This window comes from Hylobates moloch, unplaced genomic scaffold (genome assembly GCF_009828535.3).
Source record: "Hylobates moloch isolate HMO894 unplaced genomic scaffold, HMol_V3 SCAFFOLD_12, whole genome shotgun sequence".
Classification (NCBI taxonomy): Eukaryota; Metazoa; Chordata; class Mammalia; order Primates; family Hylobatidae; genus Hylobates; species Hylobates moloch.
In genome coordinates this window covers 13,641,072-13,662,866 of record NW_026652287.1, presented here as the reverse complement: position 1 = coordinate 13,662,866, position 21,795 = coordinate 13,641,072, and the positions used below count along the sequence as shown (strand labels likewise).

At 43.2% G+C, this 21,795-nt stretch overlaps 1 long non-coding RNA gene across 4 annotated transcripts in view; it reads right to left on the bottom strand.

Annotated features, from left to right (window-relative positions):
* Positions 1 to 21,795, bottom strand: part of LOC131380787 (uncharacterized) — a 72,387-nt gene that overhangs the window by 24,000 nt on the left and 26,592 nt on the right. For 3 of the 4 annotated variants that reach the window (XR_009208985.1, XR_009208987.1, XR_009208988.1), the window contains exon 1: positions 19,751 to 19,865. This is a non-coding gene — a long non-coding RNA (uncharacterized LOC131380787). Of the gene's footprint in view, positions 1 to 19,750; positions 19,973 to 21,795 lie in introns of those variants that run through there. The other variant, XR_009208986.1, reaches the window with a different exon arrangement.

Genomic DNA, 21,795 nt, shown 5'->3' with positions numbered 1-21,795 from the left:
TCATTAAAGCTACCCTGTTCCACCTTCGGTTGCATTCCTTGGGGATCCTGCCAGGTGTAAGTGGGTAGTGATGAATTAATCAGGTTGGCCAATCACATTCATCTATGTTCAGGCCTTACCTCCTCCAGGGAATGCCCTCTAACCCAGTTTTGAAGGCTCCAGAGAGCCCTATAGAGGCCTGGGGTGGAGTGGGGGGTGAGTAGACACCTGTGGCTTCTGCCTGGCAGCATTTATGTGTCTTTACTCTGGTCATAGTCCCTCGATACCTCTTTGGGCCATCTTTCTCACCACTTTGTGCAGATTCACTGGGAATGTCCATCAAAGGACATCAACCTTCCTTCACTAGGGGTGAGCACATGGCCCAAGCTAAGCCAAGCAGAGCCTCTCTCATGGGAATTTGAACCTCATGCAGAGAGACTTGAGGATGGGAAATAGTTGAAGCTGATGCATTCCAGAGACAGTGTCCTGAGATGTCCGTTTTCCTTGCTCCAGATCCCCAGAGTGGCCCCATTCTGTCCTTCCTGACATCTAAATAGTGTTCAACTTTTCTTTTCAATTAAATGAACTATCCCACATCCCTTTCTCCCCAAATTACGTAAAGTCTGTTTCTTTCACTTAAAAACAAAGAATACCAGGTGCTATGCTATAGTAAGTACACTAGGAGAGAGGGAATGAGAGAGAGAGAGAGAGATGTCAGGCTAGGCAGCATAGCATCCCCCATGCTACCTGTAAGGTGACACCTGAGTTCTAAACCAGCCAAACTACTCACCCTTTCTGTGACCCTGGCCAAGTCCTCTCGCCTCTCCCCATCTTCCCCCAACCCCCATTCTCCTTTGCAGAGTTCTCTTCCTAGAGGCGTCCAGTGAATGCGGTTGTGCTGGAGTCCCCTCCTAAGGCCCCCATGCATTTTCCTGGGAGTATCCCACACATTCCATAGCCTTCTCTAAGCTAACACACCCAAGTCCCTTCCAGATCAGCTCTCTGAGGCTTCAGGTGGCTCCTAGACATCACCACTCACAGGATTCTCAAACTGCACATCTCCAAAGGAGAATCCACTATCTCTCCCTGCAAACTGCTCCCTTCCCTTCCTTCCCTCAAGTTAGTACTCAGCACTAACACATTACCCGCAGAAACCCCAGAGCTCTTCTAGACTTCTCTCCTTGTCAGCCTGTCACCAACGTGCTGTCCACACTCTCTGATCTGTATCTGCCAATACTGTCCTCTGCCATATGAGTTCTCCTGTTGTCCAGCAATTGTCACTTTACAAAATCCAGTCATCCATTTATTACTTAACCCTTACAGCAAGTCGAGGAGGTGGATGGATGGTATTATCTCAAATTAAGGAAACGGAGGATCAGAAAAGGAAAGCCATCTGCTCAGGGTCACACAGGAATTAGAAAGTAGAGCTGGGGTTTGAACCTAGAGCTGACTGAGCCTAAAACCATGCTGGTCCTTCCAGGACCTCCTCTGTCCATGGTGCCTGAATGCAGGAGGAGCAAGATCTGAGCCCGTCTCTCTCTGGCAGGTTACTAAGGTCCACGGCGCAAACAGCAACAGTGTTGTTCATGAGCTCATCTGCTCCATCTTGCTCCACCCGGTCCTAATCCGGGCTCGTGACCTGGGAATTCATCTCCCAGGCAACCAGAGTGATGCAACAAACAGAGGAGCTGCCCAGGCAGGATTGGTGCAAGCCCAGGACCGTGGCTGACGTTCAAGGGCTCCAGCCCAGAATGCCCCCTCTGTGGAATTAGCACCATGTGCCCCTGATGAGCCAGAGGAATCCAAAACCCAGTCCTGGCAAGAACAACAGAGGCTGGAAACATGGGGAGGCTTGTGACCTGCAGTCATCACAAAACACTCATTGTCCATCCTGGGATACGGGGGAGGGCTCAAGAGACCTACATTTTATGTCTTGCCCCAAGAATTACTAACTCTGCATACAATTCATCAGGAAATCCTTCGCTGCCAAATGTATCCAGTGTCCAAACACTTCTCACCACCTCCCCTGCCTCCACCTTGATCCAAGCCTATGTTACAGCAAAGGTTGTTTCCACATTTGTCCCTACAGTCAATTTTTTTTTTTTTTTTTCTGAGACAGAGTCTCGCTCTGTCACCTAGGCTGAAGGGCAGTTCAGGTCACTGCAGCCTCTGCCTTGCAGGCTCAAGTGGTTCTCACGTCTAAACCTCCTGAATAGCGGAGACTACAGACATGCGCCACTGCACCCAGATAATTTTTTCGTATTTCTAGTAGAGATGGGGTTTCGCCACGTTGGTCAGGCTGGTCTTGAACACCTGGCCTCAAGTGATCTGCCCTCCTCGGCTTCCCAAAATGCTGGGATTACAGGCGTGAGCAACCATGCCTGGCCAATTTTTTTTAATTTTTATTGTAGTAAAATACGTAACATGCAATACACCATTTAAATAATTTTCACAAGTGAACAACTCAGTGGCATTAATTACATTCAAAATGCTGTGCAACCACCACCACTGTGTTCCAAACTTCTCATCGACCAAAAAAAAAAAATAAAACTCTGTAAGCATTAAGCAACAACTTCCTCATTTCTCTCTGCACCCAGCCCCTGGGAACTTCTAATCTACTTTCTGTCTCTAAATTTGCCTAGTCTAGACATTTCATATCAGTGAAATCATACCATATCTGTTCTTTTGTGTCAGGCTTCTTTCACTTAGCTTAATGTTTTCAAGGTTATTTCATGTTATAGCATATACTGAAACACCATTTCTTTTTATGACTGAGTAATATTCCACAGTAATATTTTATACAATAAAAAATATTCAATATATGCATGGCATATATTGAAACATCATTTCTTTTTATGACTGAGTAATATTCCACATTGTATGGATATGACATTGTATGGATATGACATGCTGTGCATACATGTATCTGTTGATGTATACCCTGCAGTCAATTTGAACACTAAAGCTGGATTGACCTTGTTAAAATATTACTCAGTACAAATATAACTCAGATCAAAGCCTCTTAAGGCTCCTGTATTCAGCAAAATCCATAGTCCTTATCATGGCTACAAAGCCCTAAAGGATTCTCCCTACACACATACACACACACACACGCATACACATACACAGGCACACACACACATGCACGCACGCACACATGCACACACATCCTTGCATGTACACCCTGTTCCCTTTGTGCCCCTTCAGCCTCATCACTTTCCCCCCTCCCCATCCCCACTCCACTCCTTGCTGCTCCGGAATGCCCCTGGCACACCACCACCCCAGGGTCTTCGAACATCCTGCATATGCTCTTCCTCAAGACGTCTGCATGGCTGAGCCCTTCATTTCCGTCAAATATTTGCTTAAATATAATCTCAGTGAGGCTCAGCCTGAATACCCCATTTGAAACTGTAGCTGTTCCCCTTTGTTCATCATTCCTGATCTCCCTTATCAGATCTGTTTTTTTTTTCATTGCACTTGCCACTTTCTGACATATTCTATAATTTATCTATTCATGACTCCATTCTTTATTATCTGCCTCCACTTCTAGAACGCAAGCTCTACAAGGGCAGGGATTTTTTCACCTGTTCCATTCATCAACGTGTCTGAAGCACCGAAGACAATGGCTAATATCCAGGAGGCACTCAGTATAAATATTTGTTGAGTGAATAAATATAAGTTGGGATGAGTTGCTGCACTTCTGTGGGCCCCTGTATCTGTGAATTAGGGATTACAATCTGTCCCTGGAGCAGTGGGTGTTAGGGTGGGAATCATGTTAGATAACGATTGTTACCACCCTTCATACATCATAAGGTATTATACAAGTAAGAGGGGGTGGAGGAAAACTGATCTTCCTTGAGTACCCTTGACGTCAGATACTTTCCATAATGTATCTCGTTTCATTATTGCCATTTTACAGATGAGGAGACTGAGGCTCAGAAAGGTGAAGTAACTTGTCCTGACATCACAGTGTGTAAGTGTGGGGTAGTCTGAGCTTCAACACAGCTTCTGGGATTTTTCTTCTTCTTTTTTTTTTTTTTTGAGACGCAGTCTCACTCTGTCACCCAGGCTGGAGTCCAGTGACGAGATCTCAGCTCACTGCAAGCTCCACCTCCTGGGTTCACGCCATTCTCCTGCCTCAGCCTCCCGAGTAGCTGGGACTACAGGTGCCCGCCACCACGCCTGGCTAATTTTTTGTATTTTTAGTAAGTAGAGAAGGGTTTTCACCGTGTTAGCCAGGATGGTCTCAATCTCCTGACCTTGTGATCCGTCCGCCTCAGCCTCCCAAAGTGCTGGGATTACAGGCGTGAGCCACCGTGCCTGGCCTAGGGCTTTTTCTGTAAGTTGAGTCCAGCTCTGGTATTTCATAAGCCTGAGAGCAAACTCCTTCTTCACCAGGGACCAGTGCTGGACCCAGGAGAATAATAAGAATGAAGCTATGAACAATAACCACCTTTTATTAAGAGCTTCATACATATGTCAGGCTCACTTTTCTAGGTGCCAGGTGCTTTCTATGTCTCCCCTCACAAGAAAGCAGGGAATAGGTATTATTATGATTCCCTTATAACAGATGATGGAGAACCTGAGGCTCAGAGAGGTCAGGCCATTGACTTGAGGCTACACAGCTAATAAACAGCAGAGACAGCATCTAAGCTCATAGCAATTTGATTCCGATGGCATCTTGAAACGGGAGATGATCATAGGAATATGGTTTTTCTAATGCTATGTATGTCCCCCACCTCCACGACCACCCCCAAGGACCTCCCCACCCAAAGCAGACCCAAGATGGTGCTTCTGTAGGCGGGAAGGTAAACGACAACAACCCTCATGCCTGTGCCCTCCATGTGAGCAGCAGGATGCGAAAGGAGAAGGCATGGGTGGGAGCTGGGATGGGGATCCCACGGGCCTGCATTGTCAACCTAGATAAATGAATGAACCACTCAGCAAACCAGGGCACTTCCACCCCAGAGCAGAACTGTCACTGGTAAATAAATCACTGAAGCTCTACCCTGGACGTGCCAATTTCAGCGGGAGACGATGAGTGCATTTATCTGCTTGGCGACACACTGGATGTCTTCAGGCTGTGAGGGCTATGAAAATACTCCCCAGCATGCACTCCGCCCGAGGCTGGTTCCAGGGCATGGGTGGCAGGAGTGGGGAGAGGATCTCCTTCCAAGAACTGTGTGCATCTTAAACTTCCCACAGTTCCCCTGATTCAGGGGCCTGATGCTTTCTATGCCTTTTAAAATAATAATCATAACCATCATCATCATGATAAGTAGCGTGTATTGAGTGCTTACTATGTGCCAGGCATTGTGATTTTAAAAAATATACATTATCTCCCTAACTGGCTAAAATGTTGAGTCTCTGCTGCATAGGAAAATGACTTCTTTGAGGTTGTCTATTCTTTACAATGATTCCCAAACATTGAGTGATGTCTAAGAGAGGTGGTCCAGCTCCAGGTCAGAGCTTACCTTCCAAGAACTTCCCCAACTTCCCACTATCACCAGCAGCGGTAACCACCACCACTCCAAGCCTCCTCTCTCTGGTTAGACTCCCAAAAGGAGACAGCAGAGGATAGTGAAAGGAGACCAGTGGGAGGTGGGAGAGAAGGAACTGGAACTGGAAAAGCCCAGCCCTTGGGGAGATAAAGAAAGTTGAAGCTCAGGAACTTAGGAACCAAGTTCTTGCCATTCAGAGGAACCTGATCACAATGTCCCACCACGTTCCGCTGTGCAATGCCCCAAAATTATTGTCTTGGGAAGTAAAGCTATCAAAACTCTATTATCTTTGGGAGGGGTTGGCAGAACACTCCTGGTGTCTATGGAGACGTGTGTTAGATAAATGGAGTGAAGGAGGAGAAGAAGGAGATGCTGTCTAGGCATTAGCCTGCTTCTTTCAATCAATTCTTGAAATGACCCATTTGACAGAGGAGGGCACTTGGCTGATAGAGGGCTGTTGTTTTGAAGTCCCAAATGTTTTCCATTAGAAGTTTCCAAGTTATTCCAAGCCCTTCTACATCCTGTGGAAAGACCCCTGGCCCTACAGCCAACGGCCCAGTCAGCCACAAAACACTTCTCCACCTCTCACCTCTTTGAAAACAAGAAATAAATAACCAACAATCAGAAATCTGCAGTTGTAAAAATCAAGTTGTGAAATTGTCTTTATTTATATCATCGCAATACATTGAAAAGATCAGCTTACAAAATAGCAGGTACAACAGGATACCACTTAAAAATTGCGTAAGAATGAAAGTGCTGGAAAGAAATATACCCAATATTAACAATGATTTTTTTTTGGAGTAAGGGAGAGCAGATGTATTGGTGATTTTTATTTTATTAGTTTAGCTTATCTATAATTTTCTAATTTATCAGCAAGGTACATGTGGGGTGTGTCTTAACTGAATAATAAACAACAAAATAAAAGGTTGTTTTTTTCTCAAAAGAAAGAATGGAATAAATACTTTGGAACCTGTATAAAGTTGCTGCAGGGAAACGGTGTAAACATCTACACCAGTGGCCAGCCTTGTTCTTCCACAGTTCTTTGTGCTTATTTTTATTTATTTATTTATTTTATGTTTCAGGGAATCTAATACAACTGGATCTAAGCTTAAGCAAACACGTGATGAGGGAACAAGTAAATAGGCAGGTGGGTCATCAGGATTTCTATTGTGTTTGTTTCTACCAGACACAGAAAAAAGAAAGGGGCCTGTGCTTTTGACTCACAATTGCCTCCCCCTGCATCGCCTGGTTCCTCTAATGTCCAAATGGAAATCCTGTCAAGCCCCCTTAGAGCTCCCCAGCTCCTTCACATCCAGCCCTCATCCATTCAGTTCCCACTAACCGGGCACCACCTCACCTTTCATTTCTTTTTTCATTGATTTGGTGACGTTCATATGCCAGAGTTCAAATCCTCGCTCTGCTTAGTTCAAATCTCCACTCTCCCTGAGTTCAAATATCTACTCTACCTGAATGCAAATCCCACTCTACCTGAGTTCAAATCCTCACTCTGCCAGAGTTCAAATCTCTGCTCTGCCTGAGTTCAAATCTCTATTCTGCCTGAGTGCAAATCTCTACTCTGCCTGATTGCAAATCTCTACTCTGCCTGAGTTCAAATCCCCATTCTGCCTGAGTTCAAATCCCCATTCTGCCTGAGTTCAAATCCCCACTCTGCCTGAGTTCAAATGTCTACTCTACCTGAATGCAAATCCCCGCTCTACCTGAGTCCGAATCCCCACTCGGCCTTAGCACAAATCTCCACTCTGCCTGAGTTCAAATCTACACTCAGCCTGAGTTCAAATCTACACTCTGCCTGGGTTGAAATCTCCACTCTGCCTGAGTTCAAATCTCCACTCGGCCTAAGTTCAACTCTCCACTCTGTCTGAATTCAAATGTCTACTCCGCCTGAATGCAAATCTCCAGTCTGCCTGAGTTCACATCTCCACTCTGTCAGAGTCCAAATCGTTACCCTGCCTGAGTGTAATTTCCAACCCTGCCTGAGTGCAAATCCCCACTCTGCCCTCAACTAACTAGAGGATCTTAGGCAAGTCACTTCACCTATCCAAACCTCAGCATCCTCATTAGTAAAGGGGTAATTTTCATTACCAACCCCTCGAGTTGACTAAGGGAGATAATGCTCACAGTGTCTTTGGGACATGGCAGTGAGTGGCAGGCAACATGAACCCCTCTCTCCCTTTTCTCTTCTGCTTTTTTGTTTCCTCTCATGAAGGTGCCCAAAGGGTCAAAATGATGTTTGGGGACACAACAGTGCTTTCTTATCCTCTGAGGCTTCGAATGCAACTCATAGCCTTTGAATAGGGTTGTCATCTCATGACTGCCACGGTGATTGCAGGATGCCTGGCCTCAGACTGGCTGAAAGCCAGACAGACCACCAGTCCACCAATTTCTGAATTTGCCAAAAATGTTCTTGAAGACTAGCCTTCCTGAATATATTTAATGAATATTAATATGGTCTTCTTAATATGTTAGTCTTGAACATATTCAGAGAACATATCCTTCTCAGCAGCATTTTAAGCTTAATTTGTCTAACACTAAATATCATGGGGGCTGTTTAGCTTTCTTATGACTATCTTCTAATGAAGAATAGATTATTGAATATCTTAAACAGAGTCTTGAATATAATTAAAATATCCTGGCTACATTTTTGGATAAGAGTATTCAAGAAGCATAAATTCACTGAGAATTACCATTGAACTGATTAAAAGAGCGTATTATGAGAATGTAGTCATTGACTATGTTCAAAAGCAGGATGTTCGTCTTCAGTAATTATATTTGATAAGTGTTTTCCTTAGAATACGGTTTTGGAAAACTGGCAAATTTAACCGACTGGATCGATTGATATCAAGCATCTTGATTATTTTAGGGAACTGCTGATCATGGAGTTGATTTTTGATAAATTGGCCAAATTGACTGTGAACTGCTGGGGCAGACAAACAGAGTGCCCCCTGTGAGGTCTGCGGGGAGGTCCACAAAGATTCACCTCCAACTTCCTTTGCGCCCAACTTCGGCCAAAGCCCTAACCCTCCAGCTCTACTCCAACTCTCTGGAGCACCCCTACTCTCTCTGGGCACTGAAGGCCACCCACATTTTAAGAGGACCCTGTCCTCTTTATTAGCTTCCACATACAAGTATGTATTTTTTCTTTTTTTTTTTTTTTTTTGAGACGGAGTCTCGCTCTGTCGCCCAGGCTAGAGTGCAGTGGCGCAATCTCGGCTCACTGCAAGCTCCGCCTCCCGGGTTCACGCCATTCTCCTGCCTCAGCCTCTCCGAGTAGCTGGGACTACAGGCGCCCGCCACCGCGCCCGGCTAATTTTGTGTATTTTTAGTAGAGACGGGGTTTCACTGTGGTCTCGATCTCCTGACCTCGTGATTCGCCCGCCTCGGCCTCCCAAAGTGCTGGGATTACAAGCGTGAGCCACTGCGCCCGGCCGTATTTTTTCTTTTTGAGACGGAATGTCACTCTGTTGCCCAGGCTGGAGTACAGTGGTGCTATCTCGGCTTACTGCAACCTCTGCCTCCCGGGTTCCAGCCATTTTCCTGCCTCAGCCTTCTGAGTAGCTCAGATTACAATCGCCCGCCACCATGCCCAGCTAACTTTTTGTGTTTTTAGTAGAGGTGGGGTTTCACCATGTTGGCCAGGTTAGTCTCGAACTCCTGACCTCAAATGATCTGCCCATCTCAGCCTCCCAAAGTGCCGGGATTACAGGCGTGAGCCACCACACCCGGCCCTCAAGTATGTATTTATGCCCCAGGAATGTGGACCATGGACTAAGACCCAAAACTCAAACATGTAACTCTGAGTTTGAATCCTATTTCTGCTGCTGACTGGCTGTGTGATCTTAGGTAACTGACATAACCTCTCTGGGCTTTAGTTTCTTCTGTAAACCAAGGTGAAAATAGTTCCAACTCTAGAGAATTGCATCAAGGATTTCATGAGATCAGCACTTAAAGTGCTGAGCACAGTGCCTGGCACATAGTAAGAGCTCAAGCATGATAGCTCTCATTGTCATTATTGTTGTAATCTGACAAATTTGCTTCTAGTTTTAGGGAAATCCCTTCATGTCTCTAGTCTTTGGTTTCCTTCCCTGTAAAATTAAAATGGTAAAGGCAGACTAGATCCATCCTTCTCAAACAGAGATTAGAGGCTTCCAGAGGGCTCCCACTACACTTTCAGGAGGTCCACGAGATCAAAACTATTTTTTGTAACACTACTAAGGTGTTATTTGCCTTTTTCACTCTCATACTCTCACGGGTAGACAGAAGAATTTTGCAGAGTCGACATGACCGGTGATATCACAATAGAATGAAGGCAGGAGCAGCAATGAGAATCCAGTCATCATTGAATGTTGAACATCTGAGAGATTTGCAAAAATATAAAGCAATGTACTTCTTCTTGGTTTTTTGGAAAATATAGTTATTTTTCATAAAAATATGATATTTTTGTTAACATCACATGGGTTGCCTATTGTTTTTAAATGGATTTATAAATAAATATTTAAAAAATGTGTCCGTTTTAATTTCTAAAGTAGTAAATAATGATAGTTATATCTATACAAACACATTCTTTGGGGTCTTCATTAATTTTTAAGAGTCTAAAGTGTTGTTACATGCCAGGCCCTCAATATATGTTGCTCATTCATCTTCATTCATTTATTCATTCTGCAACTGACATTTAAGGAGTACTTCCTATGTGCCAGGCACTTTGCAAGTTGCTGGGGGTGTAATGGAGAAAAAGACACAGCTTCTGGTAGGGAATACACGAACATACTTGTTCATTGAGTGATACAGACACACAAACCCTGTGATAGTCCTTATGAGGCAAGAGGAAGACAGGCTGGTGTGAGCTTTGAAGTAGGGTGGCAGGAGCAAGATGACACCACAGGCAAGGAGACCAGTGTTAGCAAAGAATGCTCAATCACATTTGCAGGAACGTGCTTGGAACTAAGAGGGAGACTTGGGCGAGGAATCAAGGTGGAGCTCAGAGGGGCACACAGGGGTTGAGGGTTCAAACATCTTGGACTGTGATTCAGGAATGATGACCTCTGTCTTTGAGCCAGGTGAGAACAGCACCTCAGAGAGAGACAGCCACAACGGACATGGGTTACCTAGGAGACATCTAATGCTCTGTCTTGCAGCTGTCCGTATGTGTGCTTCTTTCTGCCTGCAACATTATGGCCTGTCCTCAGTTTTCTTCAGGTGGCCAATGTTCCTACCTTTAGCACTCTGCTTCTTCTGGCTGTCTCCTCTAATACCCGGGGCTCCCAAAACAGACTGCATAACCATCAATGCACCTGTCACTGGATCATCCACACCTATTTCCCTCCCTTACTAGACTGTACGTTTCTTTTTTTTCTTTCTTTCTTTCTTTTTTTTTTTTTTAAGACAGAGTCTCTCTCTGTTGCCCAGGCTGGGGTGCAGTGGCACAGTCTCAGCTCACTGCAATCTCCACCTCCTGGGTTCAAGCAATTCTTGTGCCTCAGCCTCCTGAGTAGCTGGAATTACAGGCGTGCACCACAATGCCAGGCTAATTTTTGTATTTTTTGTAGAAAAAGGTTTCACATGTTGGCCAGGCTGGTCTCAAATTCCTGACCTCAAGTGGTCTGCCCTCCTCGGCCTCCCAAAGTGCTGGAATTACAGGCATGATCCCCTACACCTGGCCCTTTAGACTGTAAGTTTCTTGAAGAATAAAATGGCGCTCTGTCCCCATCATACTTGCAGGGAATAGCTCAGAACTTGCATGCAATAAGTGTCTTCAGCAGCAGCAGCATTGCCATCATCATTATTAGAGCCATCATTTGGGTTCATGTATTTTTTTTTTTTTGCACTGTCACCACGTGCTAAACATTTTACAAATCTGAACTCATAAAGCTTAACTCTTTTAATCATTATCACAATACCCAGGTGGTATTAGGTCACACTCTATGAAACTGCCATTTTTTGTAGGTTAAAACAGTCCAATATTAACAGTTTCCTGTGGTTCAATCAAATGTCTTTTAGTGCCCCCATTTGACAGATGAGAAAAGTGAGGCACTAAAAGACAATTATTTGATGAGTAATGAATAAATGAATGACTATTGGGGGAAATTCACCCCCGATATTTCACGTAGGTTCTTTTCTATTTTCCCTAAGTGTCGGCCGGTCTGAGAAATAAAGGGAAAGAGTACAGAAGAGAGAAATTTTAAAGCTGGGTGTCCAGGAGAGACATCACATGTTGGCAGGTTCCGTGATGCCCCCCAAGCTGCAAAACCAGCAAATTTTTATTAGTGATTTTCAAAAGGGAAGAGAGTGTACGAATAGGGTGTGGGTCACAGAGATCACATGCTTCACAAGGTAATAAAATATCACAAGGCAAATGGAGGCAGGGTGAGATAACAGGACCACAGGACTGGGGCGAAATTAAAATTGCTAATGAAGTTTTGGGCATGCATTGTCATTGATAACATCTTATCAGGAGATAGGATTTGAGAGCAGACAACCGGTCTGACCAAAATTTATTAGGCAGGAATTTCCTCATCCTAATAAGCCTGGGAGCGCTACGGGAGACCGGGGCTGATTTCATCCCTTATCTATGACCATAAAAGACAGCTGTCCCCAAAGCGGCCATTTCAGAGGCCTCCCTTTAGGGATGCATTCTCTTTCTCAGGGATGTTCCTTGCTGAGAAAAAGAATTCAGTGATATTTCTCCTATTTGCTTTTGAAAGAAGAGAAATATGGCTCTGTTCCGCCCGGCCCACAGGCAGCCAGAGTTTAAGGTTATCTCCCTTGTTCCCTGAACATTACTGTTATCCTGTTCTTTTTTCAAGGTGCCCAGATTTCATATTGTTTAAACAATTTGTGCAGTTAACACAATTATCACAGGGTCCTGAGGCGGCGTTCATCTTCAGCTTATGAAGATGACAGGATTAAGAGATTAAGGTAAAGACAGGCATAAAATCACAAGAGTATTGATTGCAGAAGTGATAAGTGTCCATTAAATCTTTACAATTTATGTTCAGAGATTGCAGTAAAGACAGGTGTAAGAAATTATAAAAGTATTAATTTGGGGAACTAATAAATGTCCATGAAATCTTCACAATTTATGTTCTTCTGCCATGGCTTCAGCCAGTCCCTCCATTCGGGGTCTCTGACTTCCCGCAACACATGAATGAATGAATCCTTAGAAATGAGAAAACTGATCTATGATGAGCCCCTACTGTGCACCAGACCCTTTGCAGGCATTCTTTCATCTATGTAATGTGGCCTCATCCAAAGAGATTTTTAAGCAGGGCAATGATCAGTCAGATTGCGTGCAGATGCATTACTTCATTTAATTCTCACCATGTCCTGAGGAGGGAAATAGGCAACTGTTACCACTATTGGAAAGATGAGAAAACTGAGGCTCAGAGATGTGAAGGGGCTTTCCAAGATCACACAGCCAGGCAGCGACAGAGGTAGGATTTGAACCCAGGTCCATCTGATTCCCTTCTTCAAGTCAGACAACATATAAGGGAGGTGTCTCATTGTTGTGTAGCAGGTGGGAAGCTCAGAGCCCCTCATTATGGAGGGAGTCTGTATTAGTCAGCTCTGGCTGCCATAACAAAATACTCCAAATTGTTTTGTTTAAACACAACTGAAATTTATTCTCTCACATTTCTGGAGCTGAAAGTCCAAGATCGAGGTACTGGCAAATTCAGCTTCCGGTGAGGGCTCCCTTCCTGGCTTGCAGACAGCCACCTTCTTGCTCTCAGAGGGAGGGGGAGAGAGAGAGAGAGAGAGAGAGAGAGAGATTCTCTTCTTATAAGCCTACTAATCCCATTGGATCAGGGCCTCACACTCATGACTTCATCTAATCTTAATGACTTCCTTAGAGGTCCCATCTCCAAATACAGCCACATTAGCAGTTGAATTTCGGTGGGACACAAACACTCAGTCAGGGTCATTTCCAGTTACCCCCACCTCCCTGCTCTGAATTCTACAATCCACACCCCACTGAGAGAGAAACTGCTAGCGGCGAAAACAAAAGCCTCCTCACTCTTAAAGGGGAGAGAGAGTAAAGGCAAAAGAACGATTCACCCAAGCAGCAAATATTTACAAACTTGCCAAAACCCTCCCTGACTTCCCACACAAATGCAAGCAGACATGGAGGCTTACTGCTGCTCAGTTTATTGTACTAAAAATATTTGCCAGCACAAGGTTTTTATTAGTAGTGTGATTAGGATTTTTTTTTTCCACAGACAAAATCATTACTGGAGTAGGAGGCTGTGGACATCTGAAGAAATACCACAGAGGAAGCCTACACTGCCATCTTTTCTCATTTTTTCTGACAGATCTATATCAATTCCTTTTTTTCCCTTCCTTAATTCTATTACTTTTAACTACATAAAACATTTTGTTACAGGAAAACCAGAAAACCCAGAAGAAAATGAAAATCATTCACATTCCCTTCTTTCAGAGAAGGCTATAACTATTACATTTTCATTGCTTTTTTCCCATCAACTTTCACATGCACCAACATATAGAGAGTATTGTTTTTAATATTATTTTACAGAAATGGTGTCAAACTTGGTGTATTTCCTCCTCTTTATTAGTACATATCATGAGTGTCTTTCCTTGCTAATAAATATAGATTGAGTTAATGTTTAATGGCTGCCTACTATGAAATTCTGTTGTATGGATGTCTTATAATTTATTTAAGAACAGTCTTATTGATGCACCTTTAGATTGTTTCTAAGTTTTCATTCTTATAAACCAAGCTGAGATAAGCATCCTGGCAGTTAAATATCTGTACTCATTCATGCTTTCTTTCTTAGGATAAATTCCTAGAAGTAGTATTTCCAAATAAATAGATATACATAGTTTTGCTGGTACTGTATTGTTGCATGCCCATAAAATATATATGTATTACATATATATAACATATATATACATTTATATATAATATATATTCAAATATATATATTATATATTTGAATGGAGAGTTTTCATTTCTCCCTTTCCTTTTTCATTGTTGGGAAACATCTCTGAAAATTCAGAAGTTTTTAAAAACATAATAACTGTATTAGTCTGTTATCATGATGCTAATAAAGACATACCTGAGACTGGGTAATTTATAAAGGAAAGGAGGTTTAATGGACTCACAGTTCCATGTGCCTGGGGAGGCCTCACAATCATGATGGAAGACAAAGGAGGAGCAAAGGCATGTCTTACATGGTGGCAGGCAAGACAGCATGTGCAGGGGAACTGCCCTTTATAAAACCATCAGATCTCATGAGACTTACTCACTGTCACGAGAACAGCACAGGAAAACCTACCCCCATGATTCAATTACCTCCCACTGGGTCCCTCCCACGACACGTGGGGATTATGGGAGCTACAATTCAAGATGAGATTTGGGTGACAACACAGCCAAACCATATCAATGACACATCAACATTATACTACGAGAGTTAATTGATCATTAAATTGGAGTTGCATCGCGTATATTTAACTAACTTGAATTCAACTGTCCTTCACTAAATGTAAAACATCATCAACTTTAAGATACACTATTATTTTATGTAAAATTAAGAAGGAAAATTAAAAGCTCTTTCAATTAAACTATGACCCAATGCCTTCTAGTCCAGTGCCACACATTGATTGATCACAGCATTCCTCATTTGAAATTCTTTTCATCTATTCTAAAGGATTGCCTCTAGTTGCCTGGCTCAGTGTATAAAAAGAAACCCATTTGCACATATTTCAGTGACATAATGTAACATAGCTTCATCTACTTGTGGTTTCTTCCTTTTAGGGGTTCAGCAAAGATTTGGTTGTTGCTTTGCAGGAAAATATGAAACTGGAGTCATTCCCCCAAACACAAGAATGTGATTCACTAATATCAAATTTCCACACCACTGCTCTGTTTGGGGACCTTTCTGTATATACACAGGCTTTCCATTTCAGTGCCACATCATATCAGTATAATCTTTTTGAAGACATTTTAAGTGGCAATTAAAATCAACATGTGAAGTACTTGTAATGTGCATAACTCAGTTGAAGTGATGACAATGTGAGCAGCTAGGACTGAGTTTGCTTGGGCACAGGGAATGAAACTGTATCATGCCTGCTGGCTGGCTGATAGCAAATTGTAAAATACATCTCAATTTCAGGGATGTGAAAATTAGAAAAAATGTGCATATTAAAATGGATGAAATGTCATTAAGGAAGCTTCAAAAAGTTCAGATAAAAAAGGGAGGAATTTCAGTACAAATAGGTGGGCAATTACGCTTCCTTCTTCCACTTGGTAAATGTGTGTCCCATGACAGGCATGAGATAGGACAAATACGTCTGTCTAACTCTCAGCTGATGCCATTTCCCACTTGCAAAGAGAGGGCATCTCAGCCACATTGAGAGTGGTTCTAGAATTTAAAGATACAGTTACATATAACTATTTATTTATTTTCATTTTTTTTAGAGACTGGGTCTCACTCTCACCCAGACTGAGGTACAGTGGTACGATCATGGCTCACTGCAGCCTCAATCTCCTCGGCTCAAGCAATCCTCCTGCCTCAGCCTCCCGAGTAACTGGGACTCCAGGCATGTGCCACCACGCCCAGCTAATTTTTACTTTTTTAAGTTGAGAGAGGGTCTCGTTATGTTTCCCAGGCTGGTCTTGAACTCTTAGGCTTAGGCTATCCTCCCACCTCGGTCTCCCAAAGTGCTGGTATTACAGGTGTGAGCCACCATGCCTGGCCTATATACAAATATTTAGATAGACAGATGAGAGACAGAGAGAGAGAGAGAGAGCATACAATAGATATAACTCAACATGATCCCTAAACACAAACCCAAGAAACAGCCATCTGTTTTAATTCTGGAGGAAAACTTAGTGAGAGACAGTATATAATTGCCAAAAGTTAGATGCAATTAAGATGTCCTTTAACAGGTGAATGGATAAGTAAGTTGTGGTACATCCAGACAATGGAATATTATTCAGGGCTAAAAAGAAATGAGTTATTGAGCCATAAAAAGACATGCAGGAACCTTAAATCTACATTGCTAAGAGACAGGAGCCAATTTGAAAAGGTTACATGATTCTAATTATAATACATGACATTCTGGAAAAGACAAAACTATGGGGACAATAAAATGATCAGGGGTTGCCAGGGGTTGCAGGGAGAAAGGGATGAATAAGTAGAGCACAGAGGATGTTTTTTCTTGTTTTATTTTATTTCAATAGTTTTTGAGGGTACTGGTGGTTTTTGGTTACACGGCGAGTTCTTTAGTGGCAATTTCTGAGATTTTGGTCCACCCAACACCCAAACAGTGTGCACTGTACCCAATATGTAGTCTTTTATCCCTCACCCTCCTCCCCCTGCCCTGAGTCCCCAAGGTCCATTATATCATTTTGTATGACTTTGCATCGTCATAGCTTAGCTCCCACTTGTAAGTGAGAACATACGGTGTTTGATTTTCTATTCCTGTGTCACTTCACTTAGGATAATGATCTCCAGCTCCATCTAAGTTGCTACAAAAGACATTCTTTTTCCTTTATGTGGCTAAGTAGTATTCCATGGTGTATCAAAGACTTAAATCTAAGACCTGAAACTATAAAAACTCTAGAAGACAACATCAGAAAAACTCTTCTGGACACTGGTGTAGGCAAATAATTCATGACTAGGATTTTTAGGGCGATGAAACTACTTTGTATGATGCTATAATGGGGGATACACATCCTTATACATTTGTCCAAACCCATAGAATGTATAACTCTGAGAGTGAATCCAAATGTAAACTACAGGCTTTAGTTGATAATAATGTCCCAGTGTTGATTCATCCATTGTAATAAATGTACCACATTAATGTGTGGGGAAACTGCATGGGGGTGGGGGTTGGGATGGGGAGTGGGGGCTCTGTATTTGCTGCTCAAGTTTTTCATAAACCTAACTGCTCAAAAATGGTCTATTCATTAAATACAAATATACACATCATATAAATAGGAATTAAAAAATATATATGGATATATATCTTTTAAAAACCACTGCACAGAAATAATCACTATTTAGTGGTGAAACTTCTAGTCTTGTTTCCATGCAAATATATTCCTATTTAATTGAGAGCATCCTCAACAAGGCATGCACATTTTTAAGAGATTCAGTAAAAATACGGCTGGGCGCAGTGGCTCACGCTTGTAATCCCAGCACTTTGGGAGGCCGAGGCGGGCAGATCACGAGGTCAGGAGATCGAGACCACGGTGAAACCCCGTCTCTACTAAAAATACAAAAAAATTAGCCGGGCGTGGTGGCGGGCGCCTGTAGTCCCAGCTACTCGGAGAGGCTGAGGCAGGAGAATGGCGTGAACCTGGGAGGCGGAGCTTGCAGTGAGCCGAGACTGCGCCACTGCACTCCAGCCTGGGCGACAGAGCGAGACTCCGTCTCAAAAAAAAAAAAAAAAAAAAAAAATACACAAATTTTCCTGCACAGAGGTGTGGATTTCCACTACCCACATAAAGCACCAGTGCCCTTCTTCCTGCACCCTGACCAACACTGGAACCCCAGCCAGGTTCACACGCAACCACTTGGCTTCTTATGTTTGTTTTATTTCCCACGGCAGGTGAGGAGGTGCTCAGGGATGCCCCTCCGCTGCCCACCATACCTCGCTGTGCTGGGAAGGAGGAGATGGCATTTGCTTTGGCTGCCTGTCTGAGCCCCAGGACTTGCTGTCTCTGCTACAGAGAATGCAAGGAGTGGAGGCTGAAAGGCTCGTGAGGCAGGATGAGATCTGACTTTTTGCCAGGATGAGATCAATGAAGCTGTTGCAGTCTTGTCAGGATCAAGTCTCGTCCCCCTACGCCTGCCCCAAACTCTGGTTCTCTTGAGATAAAGCCAAAGTCAATTCTACAGAGCCTCACACTCGATTCCAGCCCAAGAACAAGACAGCCAGAGGTTAGGAGAGAGGCTGGGAGTCAGATTGACTCTGCTGGGGTTGCAGAACTAACTGTGTATGACTATGGATAAATAATCTTCCCCCAACTTGTACGGTTAGTAAATATAAGAAATTTAAAATACCGCAGGCTCCACTGCTGGCATTTAAATGCTTCCAACATTTAGTAGCTGTGTTATCTGGAGCAAGTTACTTAACCTCTCTGAGGCTCAGTTTCCTCAGTTATAAAATGGGCATAATAATGCTCACCTCAAAGGATTCTGATAGGAATTAAAGGAGATAATTCATATAGAGTGCTTAGTACATCAGAAGCCCTCCATAAAGAGCAGCTGTTGTGAATCTTCAAGGACCATCGAGTCCACCCCTCCTCCCTGCCAAACTGGCTTGTGTTTGGGGTGGCAAAGGCTCAGAAAGGAAATACCTTGCCCATAGTCACAAAGTGACTTGCTACTCATGTCTGGAAGCTCAGTTTTTGAAGCCTCAATCCAGTGCCTTTTTTGTTACCCAAGCAAGAGCCCCTCTTGCAGGACACAAAGTGCGGAGACCATGACCTCCTTTCACTTCCTTGGCTCTCGTCTGCCTCTTGAGGCACTAATGAACCACCAGGCATGTGGAGTCAGCCTCTCAGACAGTAGCTCTCTAACAGGGATGTTATTTAGGACTTCAGTCAGTTCAGCATGAAATGTAATCACTGGATCAATATTGTGTCACAGCTTGTCAGAGAGCCGGGGACTGGTCAGGAATACCCGGTTGCCAAGAATGCTTTTGTTTGGTTAGCTTCTCCTTTGGATCTTAAAAAGCCAGTCCTGAAGTGTGGGGAGCAAAGAGGCTTCCATTCCCTGAGTAGGGCACCTTGTCTCCAACTAACAGCAAAACCCCTAAGCCCTCATTTGCACTCATCTCCCTCCAGTGAAGCCCGGCTCTCCATATTCTCTCACGATTACTTGTGTAATCTCACCTCTGCACCTTTGCCCACTAAGGTCCCCCAACCTTGAGGGTCATCCCTTGCTAGATCTTTCTAACTTGTCTCTCTGCTACCACTCTGAGCCCCTCCTTCCTTAATTCATAGAATGACACCAGTAGTGGATGATGGATGCATTGACAAAATCGTCCTTCAAGCATGAATAACTTATTTCCCAAGCTGACCTTTCCAAGGTCACGTTCTCTTTCCAAGACAGGTTGTATAGAGACTGGTCATTGCAGAAGCAGAAAGGCCCAGCCTCCTTGCTCAATTTGGGATAACTCTGAAGGGCCATCCCAGGCTCCAAGCTTCCCGTGGCGTTGGCTGAGCCCTTCCTTGCAATGCATCATATCCCGACTTCCTTCTGCTCAGTGCTGCTTCTTTCACTTACCTTCTACAAGTGTGGATCCCAAGAGCACCTCTCAATAAGCTTCCTGAAGAATGATCTCTATCTCAGAGTCTGCTTCTCAGGAACTCAACAGCAGAGTGATTCTTTTAGGCACAGATCCAAGTGTCTTACTTCTCCATTTAAAATCATCTGATGGCTTACCACTGCACTTGGAAGAAAATTCAGACTGCCCATGAGGATTGTAGGGCTCCAGGTCAAGGCTGCCTAATAGCAGTACACATAGGTAGGTAGCACATTTAGAAAGTAAAAAAAAAAAAAATCAGATGATATTAACTTCAATAATATGTTTTATTTAATATATAAATATATATTTTGTTTAACCCCAAAATCAAACATACTATCATTTTAAAATGTGTTCAATATAAAATATGAATCTTTTACATTCTTTATTTTTCATTCTAGGTCTGTGCAATCTGGTGCATATTTACAATTACAGCACATCTCAATTGGGACTCCATGCATTTTTTTATTTTTTATTTTTTTTTGAGACAGAGTCTCATTCTGTCACCCAGGCTAGAGTGCAGTGCCGTGATCTCAGCTCACTGCAACCTCTGCCTCCCGGATTCAAGCGATTGTCCTGCCTCAGCCTCCCCAGTAGCTGGGATTACAGGTGCGCGCCACCACGCCCGACTAATTTTGTATTTTTAGTAGAAACGGGGTTTCTCCATGTTGGTCAGGCTGGTCTCCAACTCCTGATCTCAGGTGATCTGCCCATCTCGGCCTCCCAAAGTGCTGGGATTACAGGCATGAGCCCCATGCCCAGCCAGGACTCGATGCATTTTAAGTGCTTGATGGCCACACATGATTAATGGCTATGAAGGGGACAGGGAAGCTCTCAATGACCTGGTCCCTGCCTTCTTCTCACCCTCATCTCTATTACAGTCACTGCTGCTCTCTGTGTTTGAGGCTTCTTGCTTTTCTTTCAGTTCCTTGAATACCACAATCCCATTGATGCCTCGGGGACTTTGCACCTGCTATTTCCTCCACCTGAAATACTATGTTCCCAGCACTTTGCACAGCTGGCTCCCTTGTGTACTCAAGTCTCCACTCAAATGCAACCTCTTCCAAGAGGCTATTCCTGAAAACTCCATCTAAAGAAGTCCCCCTCCCCCAACATCATTCATCAAAGACTCATGCCAAGATACTGTCCACATAGCATGTATCGCCTTCTGAAATGATCTTATTTACTATTTTTTCATGTATTTTATTGCCTGTCTTCCTCTACCAAAAAGTGAGCCCCAGAGATTTGAGTCTGTTTATTCATTCTGCATCTCTTTTTGGGCCGAGGACAGAGTTTGTCATTAGCACTATCTCTTATCTCTTAATACTTATTAATGCACAAAAAACTAAGAAAGCATACGTTAAGAATAAAATACACATCTACAATATTTGCATATATAGGTTTGCTGGGGGAGAAATTTCTTTTTATAATCACAGATAATCTAGTGTCTGAAATATCAGGCATGTGCAGTCAGCTAACACAGGATTCAGTATTTACTGGGTATTCATCACAGATTTCACTCATTCTTATTTCCTCACAATATCACCTATAACCCGATGACTCCCACATATTTATCTCTAGCCACTGACTCTCACCTCCAGTTTCCAATTATCTACCAGATATATCAGTGTTGCCATCTTCTCTTCTAGTTATCTCTATTGTAGCACTTATCCAGGGCATAATAACTCCATATTCTCCTTTGCCTTTTACTACCAACTGCTGGATGGCTGATTTACCTCTATCTCCGTAGTATTTATGTTCTTGAGTCATACATTTGATGTTTTATTAATTAAATGTAATACATTACCATGCTAAAAAACAAACTTCAGAGATAAAATTCCATAACTTTCTCCTGTGTGCTTTATTATAATCTTTGCTTGATATATAATTATATATGACAGACTACTGTCATTAGGAGATTAACAGTTTGTGTACATACACATACATGTCCCATACACATGTACGCATGTGCACACACATGGATCCAACAGAAACCCTGCTCTCATGAAGCTTACCCTCTAATGGA